At 50.9% G+C, this 19,648-nt stretch overlaps 1 long non-coding RNA gene across 4 annotated transcripts; it reads left to right on the plus strand.

Annotated features, from left to right (window-relative positions):
- Window positions 1-7,155: 7,155 nt before the first annotated feature.
- Window positions 7,156-19,109, plus strand: LOC123479454 (uncharacterized). 4 transcript variants are annotated; one of them, XR_008425561.1, is made up of 4 exons: window positions 7,156-7,232; window positions 10,463-10,676; window positions 13,018-13,169; window positions 14,314-14,425. It is a non-coding gene; the product is annotated as an uncharacterized lncRNA (long non-coding RNA). The 4 variants fall into 4 exon arrangements; XR_008425560.2 differs by lacking the exon at window positions 7,156-7,232 and adding an exon at window positions 10,153-10,308; XR_006655069.3 differs by lacking the exons at window positions 7,156-7,232; window positions 14,314-14,425 and adding an exon at window positions 17,879-19,109 and having other exon boundaries at window positions 10,153-10,676.
- Window positions 19,110-19,648: the final 539 nt, after the last annotated feature.

The following is a 19,648-nucleotide window of genomic DNA, read 5'->3' on the forward strand; positions in this document are numbered from 1 at the left end:
TACTCTGGAAATACGCTGGGGCATCGACCCCTCCCTCCAGAACACCGTGCCCCATTTTACCCCCTGCCAGGGAGTTGTCACTTGGCTTCATGCTTAGATTTGTAGTTCTGGAAGTGGGGACAGGCTCCATGGACCACCTCTCCTTTCTTCTACAGCTGCTGAAGTGCCCTGTCTCTTAGATAAGAGTTTGCGGGCAGTATCGGTCAGGCCAGGGCTGCCTGTGTCAACCATGGACCCCTCAGCGCCCACATGACTAAGTGTTGCGGGAATGAATGAGTGAATGAATGAGTGAGTGACTGGTGAACAAAAAGTCCTTCATCTGCATCAGAGCAGAAAGTCAAGGTGAGAGAAGTATAGAGGGGTCTTCGGATTAGAGAGGGAGTAAAGAGTCTTCTATATCTCATGAAAAAATGCTTTGGAAATATTTTTAGCCCTTTTAAAATATAATTATAGTAGCTGGTATTATTGAGTTCTTATCTTGTGCCAGGCAAAATGCTTTATGCGTTATTGCATTAATCATCTTAACAACCCTGGGAAGTAAGTATTATAACCTTCATCCCATTTTATAGATGAGAAAATTGAAGCCCAGAGAGGTTAGGTAACTTGTCTAAGTGGGGATGGGAAGATTTGAACTCAGTCTGGCATCAGCACCCAAGGGCACAGCCACGGCCTGACAAACAGCAGGAGTCCCATAGTCCACCTTTGGACACGGCATTCCACCTTTGGACTCAGGGCACAAGCGCCAACCCCTGCTCTACCCAGTGCTCCTGGGACCTCAGATAGCCCAGGGCAGAAGAGAAGACGAAGGAGAAAGAGCTGAGTCTGGGTCCATGTGCCCGGCAGCAGGGACGTGAGCACTGGGAACCAGAGATGGCACTGCCTGCCCTGCCCCAGCACCTTCCCCGGCTGCTCCCACTCACTCCTCAGAAATGAGCCTGGCCATTCACACGTGTCCCTAATGCCAGGTTCCAAGAAAGCCACCTAAATACCTGGTATTTGAGATGTAAAGAGACAGGCCCCCTGTACTTAGTGCTTCGCTAACTTTTCCAATTATAGAGCCCTATTTTCCAAAGTCTAAAATGGACATATGTTATAACTGTCTTGGGCCCCAAGGTTTCAGAAACACCGTTAAGTCACCTGAAATACAATTGTATATTTTAGACTAATTCCTAAAAGGCCCAGTGGGGTTATATTTAACATCTGCCGGCACTCACACAGATCTGCTCTTTGTTTGCAAACAGCCTGGAGTTTGGGCGCGTGAAAACCTCAGATGGAACCAGCTCTGTGCTGGGATATGGGTGGAAGGAAGGCTCCAGGCTCAGATGGGGCTGAGGTAGAAGAAGGGGAGATGCAGTCTTGCCATCACAGAACCTCAGTCTCAGAGGAGACGCGGCCCCGCCCTCAGGGAGCCCCAGTCTGAGAGAGAGAGCCACGGAAGAGCCTGGGCCTGTGAGAGGCAGGGCTCCTCCTTCCCCGTTCACCTCATTTCCTACGCAGAGAAGGCTATGGGAACCTGGGACAGGAGTCTGTACGGAGCCATTCTGGGCCTGGACAGAGAGGCCAGAATTGGGTGGGTGCTCTGCCATTACCTAGAACATTGCTAGGCAGTGGCAGCCCTTTACTCCCTGAGTCTCACGGGCCCTTCAAAACGGGTGCCTGCAGTGGCAGCGGTGTCTCTATGGCACTGGCCGGTCATTTTTTTCCTGGTTCGGGAAGCAGGCTGCCCTACACTCTTAGTGTAGAAAGACCAAGAAAAGGGGCTCGTCTGGGTCTGAAAAGTCCCCTTCTCAGACTGGGAGCTTCCGCCCTGGGATGGCTTCACGAGGGCAGGGCTTCTGGCCGGCCTCGTGCACCGTTTCATCCCCAGGGCCTGAGACCGGGCCTGGCACACGGTATGTGCTCAAGAAAATACTATCGAATTAATGAGAGTCTATATTCCTTTTCAACCCTCATTCGGAAATAATTTCCTACCAAAAGAAAATCTCCTTGATAAAGCTTCCCCTGCTTCAGTGACAACGCCTCCACTGCAGTAAATATAAATCCATTTGCAAATGCAACCAGCTGAATTCCAACTGGCTACTCTGAAAGCGAAAAATGATGAATTTAGACTATTGGAATTGTTGTGTAGGAAGCTTTATGCTAGTTGCTTTACAGGCATCATATACAGCCAGCAATCCTTTCAGATATTATATCATCTAATCCTGAGGCTTGGGAAAATTATGTAGTGCATAATTTATACCTTGAATTTATACCTCTAGAAAATTGCACAGCCAGAATTCAAACCCGCTCCTGATTCAACCCCTTTCCCAACTATTTTGCTGAATTCCATGGAATTTTTTTTTCCAATTAGTTTTGTGATCCAAAAAGTAGTTCTGCAAAGATTTGTTTCATTCCTGTGTGTGCCCAAGGCTGGACGGGGTGCCCAAGAAGTCCCAGTCCCGAGCCAGCAGGACTGATCGAAGCTCGTGTGACCGTTGACCCAGTCTTTCCACGGCTGCAGTTCCCAGCAAACACGGGCCCTGCCAGCCAGGACTTAGTGACATCTGCTATCCAGACCAATAACAGATTACCCTTCAAATTCGAGCACATCCAGACTTGCCAGTTTTTCCCAGAAAGTTATCTCTTAGCCGCCAGAGTCAGCAGGCCCTAGCTGGAATGACGGACACAACACCATTAGTGGACAGTGGAGATGGGGAGGGTCACCGTTCTACCTTGTTCTTTCCTGATTCTTTCACCCACTGATTGGAGGGGACTCGTTCTGCAGGCTACCCCTCTCAAAACTCTTTGCATTTGCTAACACGCTCTTTGTGCCCATTCTCATTACCATGTATGCGTGTAAATGTCTTATCATCCCATGATTATTATCTCCTAATATGCATGAGGCACTGGCCATAAATTGTTTCTCCGCTTCATTGAAACTCCACCATCGTTACCTTCCTTCTATCTATAGGAAACCTTAGGCTTGGAGCTTAGAGAGGTCCTGCATCTTGCCCGAGGCCACTTAAACAAAGAAATGTCAGAACCTAGATTTGAATCTAGAGCTGTCGGCTCCAGAGAAATTCTCGAAGCTAATCTTTTCCAAAGACAGCTGTTTATCAAAATTTGCAGAAAGACACTTTTTAAGTACATCTTCACAACAAAGCCACGAAAGGGAATGAGGCAGCTCTCTATGCACCGATGCGGGGCTGCGTGCCCCAAGAACGTTTCCAACCACGGCAGTAGCCAGCCGCCGCTGGCCCTGGGGGCACAGTCCCTAGGAAGGAGCAGGGGAGGGAAATTTGCTTGTCACTGTATTCTCTTCATTACTAGTCCTTTCTTTGGTCTTTTCACCTTTTCAAAAACACGTGAAAATAATTTTTAAATCAAACAAAACAGGGCTCCATTGCTGGACCTCCTATAAACAAGGGTCTCTGGGGTTGGGTCTTGGGAAGCTGCATTTTAATAAGCATCCTTGGCAGGTGCCGGCACCCTCTGACCCTAGCCTCCTAGAGGCCTGAAAGAGCCTCACCGCACCTGGCATGCCCCTGCTTCCCCCATCCCGAGTCCTCAGCTTGGTAGTGCCAGCTCCGTGCAGTCCTCCCCAAAGGCCTTTCCCAGTCAGGTGTCATGAGCTCCAGACCTGCTAATAAAGCCAGCACCATCGAGGACACAGCCCCTGTGCTCTTTGGCCCCACTAAAGCTCAGAGGTCACCCACCCCCAGGCATTGCCACCCCACACACCTGAGTATGCCATCCCCCGGGCCCCAGACCCTTCAGCCTCCAAGGTCAGCCAGGTCTACCTTGTTGGCATTCCCTCATAAACAGTAACCTCCTAACCATGCTGTTCTGCTTGCTACTTGGCTCTCAGAGCTCTGTTAATGTTCCATAGCGCTGCACGGAGAGAGGCATGGCGTTTCCCTGTGTCAAGGGGTTGGCATCTCCCTGGGAGTGATGTGAGAGCGTGATTGGGAGTCAGACATCCGAGACAAGGTCTTAATCTCTGTGATGTGAGGACGGAAGGAGCTGAGATGGTAGAGCCCTCAGTAATGCCCGGCACCTGAGGAGTGCACAGTGGACGGTCTCACGGCCGCCACGTCGTTTGACTCTCAGAGGGAAGATCCTAAAGGGCCGTGGTCGGTGTCTGGGCTCTGGAATTAGACGGCTTGGCATCCCCACCCACCCCCTGCACTTTGCATCTTTCCAGCTCCCTGACTAATTTCTCAAAGCCTCATTTTCCTCGTTGGTAAAATGGGGATTACTCCTGCCTCACAGGAAGGCTGAGGATGGTATCCAGTTCCAGGCAGATGCTCAGCAAACATTCATAGAATGAACAGCTGGATGGAAGTGGGGCAAGAGGAGGCCTGGGGAGCAGAGGTACGCTGTGTCCACCTCTGGCTTGGGCAGCTGGAGAGGGTCTATTGGCACACCTGGAGCAGAGGTAGGGGCCTGGCTGGTCCTGGCCATCTTTCTCCACAGCACCCAGGGTGATCACGGCCAGGGGAAGACCCTAGGCTGCCCAGGTATTCACGCAGGGTGAGAAACAGACCTGCCACCCAGGCCAGGCACAGGCCTGTCAGTACCATCTGCAGACCCCTCCTGCTAAGGAGCTGGTCCGCAGGAAGCCAACCACAATCCCTTTGGCCATGTGGTAGGCAAGAGCTCTCATGGCAGTAGAGTTCAAGAACGCCTGGACTTAGCCTGAAGGAGAATAGAACAGGCACAAGTACAGCTAGTGTGTGCGGTTGTGCCTGTGGACCTGGGCTCCTCCAAGCCCTGCTCACTGGCCTTGAAGGGCTGCCACCCATGCCTCCAGGTGCCTCCTTCCATGCCAGCAGAGCCCCCTCCAGTCCCTCCATTAGGCAGCCTGGCCTCCTTGCTCTCCCAATTGGACGAGGAGGAGGAAGAGGAATGCTACAGCTGAGCCCATTGCCCTGGAGCTAGTTTCCAGGACCAGAGATTCTTAGGTGCCCATCTGCAGGCACGATGAACTCGTTTATGCCTTAGTTCATTTAAAAATATTTTATAAGTTTATTTAAGCCAAAACTGAAGCCACATGCCAGGGAGCAAGATTTCGAATGCTCCCCAATTCATCTTTTATTTACCTGTCCAAGCTCCCCTTGTTAGACTGAAAATTCCATGAGGGCTGAGAGGCAGGCTCTTACCTTATTACCACGCCTAGGGAGTAGGTAGGGGACGTTCGAGTGCAACGCTGTCATTATTAATATCCCCAAAGGTCTAGGGACCAAACAGTAGCCAGATTAACTAGGCACCTATCATGGTCTAGGCACTGAGCCTAGGCACTGAAGTAAGAACGCCGCAGGTATTAACTCATTTAATCCTCACGACAGCTCTGTGAGGTCCAGGCTACTGCGATCTTCACGTACAGAGAGGAATCTGGGCAGAGAGCAGGTGAGTGACTTGTCCACAGTCATGCAACTAGGAGGTGACAGGATTCAAACCCCAACGTTCTGAACCCTGAATCCACTTGCAGCCACGGTATGAGCACTTGGTGGGCGTTTGTGGAGCCGCTGACTGGCCCACACGCGGAGGTACAGGCACCGGGTGGGGCGGGGCAGAGGGCACCAGGTCTGGGTTTCTGGGCTGATTTGGGACTGAAGTCAGCAGCCTGGCATCTGAGGGCCTCTCAGCTCTTGCCCCTCCTCTATCTACCACCCCCCTTGCCCTGCATAAGCAGCCCAAACAGGACATTGCTAGGGTCCTTGCAGGGATGCCTTGCCTAATAATCCCTGCCTGCTATGGGAACCTGGCCTCTCCTTGCTACATCCACCAAGGTCATTCGGTGCGGCCTGGCTGCCGGCTGCTCCCAAGGCACTGGGCCAGGTGTACGTACGCCTCTTTTTCCACCCTGCTTCCTCTGACCTTCTTGAATAATTTGTGATTAAGAACATGGACTCCAGGGTCAGACTACCCGAGTTACAATCCTGGCTCTGCTGTGTGGCCTTGGGCATGTTTCTTAACCTCTCTGTGCCTCATTTTTTCATCTCTAAAATGGAAATCCAAACAGATTGCTGTAAGGACGGCTGTGAGGGTTAAATGAGGTACATAAAACCGGTAAAAGCCTTAGAACTGTGATACATCTCAAACAACATATAAGTTTTGTGAATATTAGTATTTACATTCTGACTCACACATTTAGACTGATGACTAAAGAGCCAGTGCAGAGGGAGGGGAGGGTTGGCAGGGCACCGTGATGACGGCCTAGAGTCAGCCTCCCCGAAATCCAGAGCTGAGCTGCCGGGATACCCCCTTGCTGTCGTTTGACGTTATCCACGGTTGGGGAGGGGCTGGGCGAGGGTCCACTCCCTGGCACCCTGGACCCTACAGATCCTGCGCGGGTGTTGCCTCACCCCGTACTGCGACTGAAAGCCAACATTAATGTGTTCAGCACTCAGTGCTCAGGTGCGCTTGACCACAGGCCCAGCTTTCCACTTGATGGATTTTAATGGATTTAAAAAATCTCTGTCCAAGTTGTTTATGCACATAGGAGTCACTCAGCTCTATAAGGTCCCTCACGAACAGCAGCCTCACTCAGCAGACACGACCACCTTCAATTGCCACGACAGAATTTGCGGGTGCCTCTGGCCACCACTGATACTTCCAGTCTTCCCTAACTCTAACCCTAACCCTAACCCTAACCCTCCCCTACCAGAATCTCCACATCGTTCTGGTTAGATAGGAATGGAATGTGACCTTGTAAAAGCACTGACATCCAGGGTTGAGCCATTTGGTAAACTATGGTGGTTTTAATTTCCCTTGAACTATGTTTTATTCTCCCCGGAACTGATGATGGTCCATTTGGTTGTTCGCTTAATTTTCTAGGCACTCAGAACTAATTTAGGGGATTCTCACTTTATAACAACAAGAATAGCTAACACCTGTTGAGCACTTTCTACGTGCCAGGACCTTGCTGAGTACTCTCCATGTATTAACTCATCTAACCCTTCCGATAGCCCTCTGAGGTCACACTACCATGATCTCATTTTTCAGATGAAAGAATGGAGGTACAGAAGGGGTAAGCGACTTTCCCACGATCCCAGAGCCAGCGTGGGCCCGTGCCACCTGGCTCCTGGCAGCACACTTTGCTGCCATCTCCTCCAGGCCCTTCCTTGTCCTCGTGCCCTTTTCTATCTCAATAGCCGAACCGTATGCTGGGTGAGGACAGGCCCCGTGTCCTGCTCCTCCGCAAACCTGGAGGCAGGACTGGACCCAGAAGACCTTCCAGGACTTGCCAGGTTGGTACTGCCTTGGGCCGCCTTACTTGTCCATATGTTCCTTCCCCTGAGCCCCACAGGTGGGAGGCAGGGCAGGGAGTGTGGCTGGTATAGTTCCAGCTAGGCCTTCCGAGGCTCAGAAAGGCTGATTAATTGCATCAAGACTTCACCGCCAGGGGACAGGGGCCTGAATCCAAGGCTGTTCCTAATGTGCTAGGCTGCCTCCTACAGGCACAGACTCAGGCACATACAGACCACACAAACCACACACACTAACATACAAACATATATGTGCATTATTCACTTCTGCTAATTGTGCACTCACATTTGCAGGTGAGCACATTATATACACGCATATATATGGGTACAATTGTATTTCGCATACACACACACACACACTTACACGTAATACACAGGCATGCCAATTACACACAGATGTGTATATCCACAACATATGTTAGCACAGAAACACATTATACAAACGCATAGTACCTTACTCACAAACACAAACACATGTACCTTACATACTCGTGTACATTATATAACCCATGTGCACTATATTACACACAGCACACACACGCACAATACAGACAAAACACACACAGACATGTAAATATATGCATGTACACACAAAAACATGCTGCACGTACACAACACACACAGGTATTTTCAAGTGTTAAAACACACAAATGTTTGTGCATGACACACACGAGAATAAACATAACACGTGTGCAAACACATACAAGCACATGTGCACAGCCATAGATGCAAAAACTTGCAAAAACACTCCCACACTTGTGTGAACACACGTGTGCCTGCCTGACCTGGTTTCCAGGGCGAGCCATGGGTGAAGGCCTGTGTCTGGGTCCTGCAGCCATCAGCTGAGTTGGGGTGAGCGTGTTTCCTGGCCTCCCTCTTGGGGTTAGTCACAGTGCACCTCCCTGGGGCAGAGCTGGGCAGCAGCTACCTTACATCAGCAGTGGGGACCCAGGGGGGTGCAGCCCGTGGAGGGTTGGGGGTCTGCCAGATCTTCCGTCTTGCTCTGGACCCCCACCCAAGGCTAGCACTGCCCACACTCCCAGGGAGGCCCGAGAAGCTGCAAGATTGGGCTTTTTCACAAATGAGAAAATGGAGGCTTAGCCAAGCGAGTTAACTTTTGTGAAAGCCTGTTCAGGGAGAGAGGGGATTTGAATCAGTCTGTCAGAACCCAAAGCCACCACGCCATGCTGACCCACACCTCTGAGAGTTCAGGCTGCCCGTACCGAGGCTACGTCTGCAGTAGGTGCTACGTTGGTATGTGTGGAGCGGACAAGGCCATTGGTCTGAAGGGTACCAGCACGCTAAGGCCAGGGGTCTGACAAGTGTTTGGGAGCTCCAGGGAACCAGAAGCAGGATCCGGAGGCAATGTAGACCTTCTGTGTGTTTGGGGGCCCTGCCTTCATCACCCTCAGCCCAAATGTCCAGCCTCAGTGTCCACAGAGGGCCACCAGCCCAGGGAGGCCCCTCCCCCCAACCCTAAAGGCCCCAGGCTTGGTCCCTTCCACTCCTCCTTCCCCAGCCCCATCTCCCCACCACCAGCAGCACCCCCAGACGCATTCCTCTCCCCCAGGCATTCATTTCAAGGGCTCGGCGATTTCTCCGCAGGATTTGATTTGCCGCTCAGGCATTTCCTCGAGTGGCCCCTTGGTGTTTGCCCTCATCCAGATGGCATCCAGATGCAAACACCCCCTCCCCTCCAGGTCCGGCTCCTCAGCTGGGGAAAATTAATCCTGACCCCCACCTCGCACCCACCTCCCACATCACTGGCTTTGTTTCTCGAGCCTGAGGTCAGGCCTCTCAGGCTAACACCTCTGCCTGCTCCTCTCTCTCCAAAGCCAGGGCTTCTGGCTGTCTTATTCTCTGCCTCCCTCCCCAGGCTTCATTCAATTCAACAGGTAGTTGCTCTGTGAGCCAAAGCAAATGTCAGCGCGATAACGAGGGCGGTGAGACGCAGTTGTGGCCCTGGCAAGAAGTGGGGAGCAGGGTGTGTGACTGTGCCCAGGGAGCACGTGTCAAGCACCCTGGACCTCTGGCTCAGGTCCGTAGAGATGACCAAATCCAGGTGAGGAAACTGAGGTGAGAGAGGGGCACGGGTAACAATCATGCTGATAGTGCCAGACCAATGTTCACGGGCAACAGCCACCACATACACAGATCTGCTCACTCAGTCCTCTGAGCTGGGTATGATTATTCCCATTTTACTGATGAGAAAACTGAGGCTTACAGAGGCTTAGTAACACATACAAGACCACATAGCTATGTAAGTGGCAGAACGTGGCTCCAAACCAAAGGCTTCCGCAGTGCAAGGGGCCTCCGGCGTGGCCTGCTGGATCAGCAGCAGGAGCAGGCCCTTGGGGGCTCTCTGCAGCATCCTGTCCTGACTCAGTGATGACCTCGCTGGTGAGAAACTTCTCCAGGAGCCTGAGGGACAGTCCTGGGTAGGAATTCCTGTGCCTGGGAGAACTGTACTCTTCCTCAGAGGCCGGGCAGCGCTGATCTCACCCTGGTGGCTGGCTCTCTGCTGCCCCCAGAGAAGTGGGTGAGGCCCCTGCTGATCTCCACTCCAAACCTCTGCTTCCCCTTAAAAGTTAATATTTACACACTCTCCACTGTGTGGCTACAATGCTGCCGTGGACATCAAAGTGGCCAGAAGGGCTCCCCTGGTCCCCGGGCCCCCTAAGTCCCTTTCGGGCTCCAAGTGAGGCCCATCGGACTTCAGGCAGCGCGAACGATGGGGCAGCCATACTGTGCCCAGGTGGACTTTACTCTTTTCACTGTGTACAGTCAAGCTTCCTTGACCAAAAAATGGGGCACTTGGCCCAGGTTCAAGGCTGCGGTGCACGCATTTCCTAGAACCACCGGGCATCAAGTCCCAGAGGTGTGAGGAATGAGGGCCAGTCAGGCTGTCGCCTTGCTGAACTCGAGCAGCTGTGGAAAGCCCGACCAGGAGGACCCGCCTGGCCATACCGGGGTGGGCCTGAGGCATGTGGACTGTGCCCTGGGCCCACGGGAAATGCGCCCATCCCTCTGGTCTCTCCAGCAGAGCTGGACACACAGGGTACATTGGGGACAGAGCTGGAACTGCTCGCCTGCCTGCCTCTCCCGGCTCCTCCTTCAGGCGAACGCCCAGGTTGCTCAGGGGTGCGGCCAGCTCTGGCGAGACTCTCTCCTCTCCCTAGTCCCTTTCCTTTGCCTATTGTCCTTCCTTCCAGATTCTGAGGAAGCTTGGTTTTGCAGCAGATGGACAGGAAACCTGAGGAATCCAGTAACTCTGAGCTGGGCTCCTCCCCCAGAGGCTGTTTTCACCTGGGAGCTGAGCTGAACTTTGAACCCTAGAGAGCTTCGGGGAGACCCTAGGCTGAGTGGAAGGAGACTCTCCCCCTGCAGCCATGGGACGGCCAGATCTGCGCCCTTGGGTGTCCTCAGGTGGGTGCTTCCTGACGGAAGTGTGTAAGTAAACATCTGAGAATGACAGTGGTGGTCAGAGGGACAGGACGTCATCTCCAGCCGCATGTCAGTGGCCAGGTGGTCTGGGAAGGGCTGCCGTGGCCAGCATGCCAGGTCTTACAGGTTAATGTTTGACCTGGGGCCATGTGTTTTTCCACTGAGTATTTTTATCCTCTGTACCTGGCAGTGGGCAGCCAGAAGCCCTTCTCTGTGGGCATAGAAGGGAGGGAGGGGGTGCCCTGCTGGGGTTGCTCTGGGCAAGGCAGGGCTGCAGGGAGGCCAGAGGGGCCAGCTTGGGGGTAACAGGCCGGGGAGAGAGAGAACAGGGTCCAGAGCAAGATAGCTCTCTACACCTCAGCCACATCCTGGCTGGCCCTGCCCTGCCCTGCACCCTCCCCCAGCCCCTAGCTCTCCTGTCCCTGAAAGGACTGGCAGAGGTACGGGGAAGAACAAGCTGTGAGGGGAGATGAAGAGAACTTTCAGGGGTCCACAGTTCTTCAGGAAGGTTAAAGATGCACCCCCACCACTCCACCTGTTTCTCCCATTGGTAATGAATCACTCTCAGTCCCTGGACAACACAAGTTATGAGATTTCTTCCTTCTGGACACATGATGGTCTTACTCAGATGGTGGGAGTAAGTGGAAGCTGACTGGGGCCACCCCATCCTTCCTGCCGTTCTAACAGGAAAACACAGCCTCGCTCCCGGGGAGTCCCCAGTCTAAGGGGTGGGGCTGTGCCTTAACATGTGACGAGAGCTTTGTTCCTTTGCATCCAAGCAAGCCCATGTTTGAATTAAAGACACTCTCTGGGTCGTGAGGTTCTGGGCTTCCCAAGCCCTCACTGTCCCTTGGTTTCCTCCTGGACAGTGGGAGGGTCTGGCCTGGGCTAACTTTGTGAAGCTGTTTACAGCCTGGTGGCCACAGAGGCCTTCTCACCCCTGTTAGGCGTGTGCGTGGGGGTGTCCTAGAGGCTACTCAGCCTAGGGCCAGCTGGTGCTCCAGTGCCAGCCTAGTGAAGCCAGCTTCCTTCCTGTCCGCACCTCTGGGTCCAGACGGGCTTTCAATTTATATCTGAGTCTGGTGGGAAGTCGGCTCCCCGCAAATGTGCCCACCAGCTGGCCCCCAAATCACCAACTGCCTTCCACCCCAATGCTCAGCAATACTGGTCAGGGTCTTTCTCAGAGCCCCCTGGGGGTCTCCCAGGGGAAGAGTAGGACTAGCTGGGGAAAACCAGTTCTTGCTGAGTGGCCCATGAAGGGCTTCCTGAGGCTGGCAAGTGAGGGTTCCCAGATCAAGGGAGGATAGGGCCTGCCGAAAGAGGAGAGATGTCCGGGAATGGAGTCCCAGTTCTCTTGCTGTCCCCCCATGATCGCCTTCGCATGGGGTATGGGGCTGAGGAACAGGAGACTCTCACTTGGGCACAGGGGAGTGGGGCCTGTCCCTTGGTCTGCAGCAGGGCCTGAAGCTGTCTCCCACTGTGAGATCAGGCTCTCACTGGGGACAGAGCTTCCTGTCCCCAACCTACCTTCCTGCAGGTCTTCCCCTCCCACTGTGCCCTAAATCCCCAGACTTGGCCACCTCTCTATTCCCCAGTATGTGTTAGGCACTGGGTTAGGGTCGCTCACCACCCACAGGCCTCCCTCTCACTTCTCCATACAACCTGGGTGGTGGATTTCTTTATCCCCATTTTACAGATGAGGAAACTGAACAGGAGCATCATTAAACAATTAACCCAAGGTCACACAGCATGGCTGGATTTAAACCTAAGTCTGTCTGGCTCCAAGTTCAGCTGAGAGATGACATCAGCCCTGTATCCTGTGTATTTTAAATCCCAGCTTTCATATCATCGCACTCTACCAGAGCCCTGTCCCATCAGCCTACCTAAAGTTTAATATAGCTGACTCCTACAATCTACTGTCTCATTCTCACCACTTGGAAGTTCCTCCTAGTGTCTAGCCTTCAATGTCTCCTGTTGTCTCTTACCCTGAACTCAGGCGTAATAGACCAAAGATGGTCCCCTGCCTTATGCCCTGTCTTTAAAGATTTTATCCTTCTTTTTTTTCTTTCTTTCTTTTTTTAGATATGGGAAGGGAGAGAGAAAGAGAGGGAGAGAAATACAGATTGGTTGCATATGTGCCCCAATCAGGGGTGGAACCTGCAACCCAGGCATGTGCTCTGACTAGGAACTGAACCAGCAACCTTTTGTTTTGCATAATGACGCCCAACCAACAGAGCCACACTGGCCAGGGCTCCCTGTCTTTGGAGTCTAGAATTCCACAGGCATTCCTTTGTGCCTCTGAAGGGTGGCTTTCTCCCTTCAGATCCTGGCTGTAGAGGCAGGAGTCCCCGACAATAGGGGCAGAAGAGGCTCTGGATTTGTACTGGGAGTTGGCGATGTTCTCTTGGGCCACCTCACAGAGGAGGCTTGGGCCCTGCCTGTGGCCTCCTCCGTTTCCCACTGAGTCCAGGACAGGTAAGGAACGAGCCAGGATGAATGCAGGGACATTGAGACCCTCAGAGGGTCCTTGGCTTCTGATGCTGACTAATTCTTTGGGGGAATTTGAGGCTGTGTCCCTGGGGGCACCAAGAAGTCCTGGGATCCGGAAATCCCCACGTGGCCCTCGCACCCCTGCAGAGAAAGAAACTGAGGGGAAAGGACTCAGGCTTGCACCCATTCCCTGAAACGGGGGAGTTCGGTTCCTCATCGGGTAAGAAGGAAGGGGGAATTCCAAAGACCTGGCTCCAGGGTCCTGGCGTTGGACCCAGATCCTCCATTTCTTAGAAGATTGCTGCTTTCCGGGACAGCCCTCCTGACTTCTGGCCTCGCTGGAGGGGGCACAGTTTGAAGACACACGGTTAGGGTCCCATGGCTCCCTGGCCTGAGAGACTGGATGGAGAAAGCTCCTTGCCCCTGCGCGTGCCCGAACCCCCTATGCCAGGCTGCCCTACCCCCAAACCCCAGCACCAGAGGATGAGCCCGCCCCCCACAGCCCACCTCTTCTGGAGAAGGGTGACTGGCTCACACCACTATGGGGGGCGGGGCAGCCTGGGCTGTCAGTCATTATCCTCTTCCAGGCATCCTGGGTCCCCTCACTCCCTGGTCAGTGGCTGCTGGTTTCTCTGCCCCGGGCTGGGGCCCATGAGAGACTCAGAGCAGGGACAGGCAGAGGCCTTCGAGATAGGACCACAGGCCAGGCACCAGCGTCAAAGAGAACAATGAGAATAGCTAATATCCCTTCAGCCCTTCCAAAATGGGGCACGTGATATAGATTGACCCATTTAATTTTCACAATCCCCCTATAAAATCAGAACTGTATTATCCACATTTTACAGATGAGGAAACTGAGGCCCAGAGAGGCTAAGCAACTAGTGCAAGGTCTTACAGCTTGGAAGCAGAATGGGAACAGGTGGTCCACCCCAGAGACTGCATTCTTACCCTCCCCTTCTGCACTGCCCACCACAGTGGCCACTAAACTCGTGGGACTATTTAACTCTAAAATAATTAAAATAAAATACAATTAAAACGTCAGTTCCTCAGTTGCACAAGCCACCTTTCAAGTGGTGAGTGGGGCTACCGCATTGGACAAGGCAGATACTAAACATTTCGGTCATTGCAGGAAGCTCCACCAGTCTGCAATCCACGGCCTCCCAAGAATCGAAATGGAGCAATGGAAAATCATCCTTCTGTTGATAGAATAAAATAATAATTAACAGTATGATAATAATGGCTATAATTTATCAAGCTTCCTACGTGCCAGGCACAATGCCAAACCCATAATCCTTACTCAATCCCAGGCTCGGGAAGGTTACCCAGGGTCACATTAGCCAGGAAATGAATCCAGGTCTGGGTGACCCAGGTCCCATCTGGTCCTTCCCCCTCAGGCTCCGCCCCCTGCTGTGCCCCCCCCCCCGGGGTGTAGGAGCCCCTGGAGAAAATAGGGGAAGGCAAATGCAAGCATTTCACAAGAACAGGGATTAACTAAATCAGCCCGTAATTAACATCATCACATTTCCCCCCGCCTGGCTGACCAGAACATTGCACTAATGAGGTCAAGGTCTTGATTTCAAGCCCTACGAGCATCACTGCCCAGAGAGAAAGCCTCACTCCCTGCCCTGAGGACTGCCTGACAGATACTGTGATCGGGAGACAAGGAGACCTCGGATGATGTTTTGGGGTAGCTCGTGGCCGGCCCTCAGAGGCCCAGCACAGGGCAAGTTGCTATAGCAGGGAAGGGCTGGAGAAGCAGCCCATTTGATGATGGTGGGTGCATGGCTTCTGGACAATGGGGATAGAAATATCTTCCTTCTCTAGAAAGGATGGGGTCGGCAGAGGCAAGGTCTGAATTTGAAGAAAAGATGCAAAGGGTAGAACAGAGCTTCTGAGACGTTCTCTTCTGCAGAACTTTTGGGGGATGGGAGTTTATAGAGAATTTTGAGGGCTTGACTTGGGTGGGGAGGTCTGCCTTTAGTATCCCATAAGGATTGTTCTGTTGTTGGGAAAGTTAGCTTCGGTATTGTGTCAACCCCCACGAGCCATCTGGGGAGATAAGGCCAGTGAGTGGCAAGGGCAGACAGTTCAGCAGGGAGGTGGCCCTTCTCCGCAGGCAGACCCGAGATGATGAGATACAGTGCCTACGCAAGGCCGGGCACGTGGAAGGTGTCAGTAGATGTTGGTTCATTTCAATGATCTCTCTCCTTTAAGCAACTTTTTCCTGGGCCAGCATGCCGCCAGGTCTCCGGGGGGCTCTGATGACATAAGCATTAGGCCAAAGGCATGACTCAGTGACTGGCTGTGTGATCAGGTTAAGTCATGCTGTGCTGTGGGAACCGATAAACTCTGAAATCTCAGTGGATTCAACCACAAAGATTTATTTCTTGCTCATACAATTTGGCCAAGTCAGACCGGCAGGGGTTCTGCTCCTCCACATAGTCGATGAGGCAGGCCGGATGTTGGATCCATCGACTTTCAACCCATGGCGTCCATGGCTGTGCCTGCGGGGGCGGAGGTGAGCAAGAGGGCTATGCCCTGGCTCTTAAATGCCTTGGCGCGGAAGGAACAGACAGCATCTGCACTCACAGTCTATTGGCCAGAGCTAGTCCTGTGGTCCCGCCGAACCGTGAGGGGGCTGGTGAGTGCGGCGGTGCACGAGAATACTAGTGAGTAGTAAATTTCTCTGCCCTTCCACAACTCGCCCTCGAAACCACCCGCTTTGTCTTCCATGAAAGGACGCTGAAGTATCTTATAGTTCTGGGACTACAGGTCTTCATGGGATATAATAATGATAACACAAATATTTCTTAAGTATCTTACCTAAATGCCGATCGTCCTCAGTTATGGTGCCCTGCCCTTTCAGAGGTGAATTTGATATTGTTTAAACTGAACTTGATATGATTTTCAAATATCAAAAGTCAGTTGACAACTCGGTTTAAAAATGGGCAAAGATCTGAACAGACAGCTGATCAAAGGATATATACAGGTAGCAAACAAGCATATGAAAAGATGTTCACTGTTGCCCGGCTGGTGTGGCTCAGATGATTGGAGCATCGTCCCGTAACCGAAAGTTCGCAGGTTTGATTCCCGGTCAGGGCACATGCCTGGGTTGCGGGTTCATTCCCCACCCCACGTATGTATGGGAGGCAACCAATTGATGCTTCTCTCTCACACTGATGTTTCTCTCTCCCTTCCTCTCTCTCTACAAGTAATTTAAAAATATCCTCAGGTGAGAATTTTTTAAAAAAGAAAGAAAAGATGCTTACTGTTATTTGTCATTGGGGAAATAAAAATTTAAACAACAATAAAAACCTCTATATACTTATTGGAATAGCTAACCCCCTCCCACCCCACCCCCAAATCAGCAATATCAGTTGCCGGTGAGGATGTGGAGCAACAAGAATTCTCATTCGTCACCGATGGAAATGCAAAACAGTGTAGACACTTTGGAAAAGATTTTGGTATTTTCATATAAAACTAAACATAGTCTTACCATATGATTCAACCATTGCTCTCCTAAGGTGTTTGCTCAACTGATTTTAAACTTATGTTCACTCAAAAACCAGCATGTGAATACTTATAGCAGCGATTTATTCATAATTGCCAAAAACATAATTGCCAACATAACCAAAATGTCCTTTAATAGAGGTGTCCTTTAAGAGAAATGAACTGTAGTACATCCACACAATTTGACACTATTTAGCAATAACGAGAAATGAACTATCGAGCTACCCAAGACACGGACGAATTTTAAATTTCGAAGTGAAAGAAGCTGGGCTGCAGAAGCACGACCTGGCATTCTGGAAAGGCAAACCCATAGAGATGGTAGACAGACTCATGGTTGTTAGGGATTCGGAGTGGGGAGAGGGCTGGCTAGGGGACACGCAGGGGTGTCTTAGGGTGATGGGACTGCTCTGTGTGGTACTGAGATGGTGGGTACATAACACCGTGACTACTAAACTCGTAGAACTTCAGAGCATAAAGAGTGAGCCTTGATGTACGCAAATGTTTAAAGATCATTTGGATGTCAGGAGATGACAGGATGGAATGCAGAATGGGACAAAAGACTCTAACTGTGTTACAAAAGTATAAACCACGTCGTTGAAGGGGGTGGGAGGAAAGACGCTGACTACGTAACTGTGGGAATGAGTGGTCCACAAGACCAAAGACAAAGGAAATGACAGAGCATGGTACTCTGGTTGATAAGGTGGTTTCCCGTGGAAACACGGGTAAACAACAAAATAATATACATGCATACTGGAAATGAGCAATTAAGTAGGTGGCTGACAGAGGGTGGGAGCCACTTTAGGGTGAAAGATGACAGACAGGTGAGGGGAGGAGGAGAAGGCTAGCGTGATCCATGCAGACTAGAGTTCGGGACATCAGTGTGAACTCGTGGTTAGTCTAACGTAGGTATAGATGGCTGTGGAAGACATCCCTGCAGAAATGTGTATGTACATGGGTTAGTACAGGCGTATCTTTTTTTTTTATTGCAGTTTGCTTTATTGCACCAAACAGATATTGTTATCTATTTATTTATTTTTATAAATTAAAGGTTTATGGAAACTCTAAGTCAAGCTAATCTATTGGCGCCATTCTTCCCATAAGTACAGATGATGATGAGCATTCTTCAGCGATAAAGTATTTTTCAATAAGTATTTTTAATTAAGACACGTACATTGCATTTTCAGACACAATGCTATTGCACACTTAATAGACTCCAGCACAGTGCAAACATAACTTTCATTCTCACCGGGAAACCGAAACATTCACGGGACCGGCTTTATTGCAGCAGTCTGGAACCACACCTAAATCTCTCCCAGGCATGCCTGTATGCACACATACATTTCCTTTCTCTGCCAGCTGGGAGGGTCTATAAGCAACCGCACCCCAGTAGTGACAAGCAGATCTTGGTTTCTAATACCATTCGTCACTTAAAGAAATCAGGACTCCTTCCAGAAAAGGCTGATTCTAAGACTCGGGCAAGCAATAGACAAGACGAGCCTAGAGTAAATAAAGAAGTGCTTAAAAAAACCCCACAGGCACCAATCGAAGGAACTCCCAGTGGCCAAAAATGGAACAGTTTGAGAAGTGAAATGATAGTTTTGGATTATAACCCCAAGTACAAAATAAATTTCCACGAGTCCATACTGATATAAACAAATTGAATCATTAAATGGGGAAGAAGAGGCAAATCTCCTGTGCAGAAGAATTCCGAATAATTATGTGGATGCTTTACTCTGCAGGAGCGGGCACAGAGCTCCCCGCTCCTTCGGCGTAAGGTCTGCACAGAGACTTCCTTCCAAGGAGGACGGTGTGGAAGGCGGAGGGCTCTGAGAGTGGCTTTATGGTGGAGGAGGCTGACAAGCACCACCCCTGCCCGGTGACTGAGGCTACATCCCAACGTCAGCAGGGACCAGTCACAGCGACAGAACATACCCTTGCTACGGTGTGATGAGAACGGCATGTTACCGCTCCGGTCTTCCGCCATAAACTCCTAACTTGAGCCGAATCATGAGAAAAACATCAGACAAATCCTAACGGAAGAATGTTCTGCAGAATACCTGACCAGTTCTTCCCAGAGCTGCCACAGTCATCAAAAACAAGGGAATGAGGAGCCTAAGGAGACGTGATGACTCAAAGCAATGTGGTTTCCTGGCACAGAAAAAGGACATTCGGAAAATATAAGAAAATCTGAATAATGTATGAGCTTTAGCTGACAATAACGTGTTGATATTATTTTATTAATTGTAACAAATATAGCATACTAATGAAGATGTCTATTATAGGGGGACTTAAGTGTATAGGAACTCTCTGTATTTTCTTTACAATTTTTCTGTAAATCTAAAACTATTCTAAGTAAAGAGTTTATTTTTAAAATGTTATTTGAAATCAAATCAAAAGACTAATGTGATGGATTAAATTGGGTTAAAAAAAGCTTGGTTCTGATGTGATGAGTTTGATTGACTTTAAAAGTGCTTGTGAACAAAACTACGGAAGGTTGGGCAGGAACGTTCTGGAGGCAAGGGGTGTGTCTGGGTGGACTCCGCACAGCGGGGCCCGGGCAGGAAGGGGCTGGTGGGTGGGGACAGGCCGGGGATGAAGACTTGGTTTTTGACCTTCTCCATTTTGTATCTTTTGATATAAATGAAATGTAGAACAAAAATGCACTGAACTACTAGCAAGATCAGCATAATTGCTCTTCTGAGGTAAAGTTTTTGAATGATAACCTCACTCATATGTGTACATTTTTATTTTTTATTAAAACCAAACTCCTCACCCAACCCACCTAACAGGACATGTTGCTCCTTGTACCCTGGGAGGTGTGGTCAGCGGGCATGGTGGTGCAGTGGGCGGAACGCAGAGGCCAGAGCCCTGGCCCGCGCACTGGCTGTGTGGCCCTGGGAGGCTACCCCACCTCTCCCAGCCTCAGTTCCTCATCACTATAACAGGGCCAGAAA

The sequence above is a fragment of the Desmodus rotundus genome, chromosome 11, assembly GCF_022682495.2.
Source record: "Desmodus rotundus isolate HL8 chromosome 11, HLdesRot8A.1, whole genome shotgun sequence".
NCBI lineage: Eukaryota > Metazoa > Chordata > Mammalia > Chiroptera > Phyllostomidae > Desmodus > Desmodus rotundus.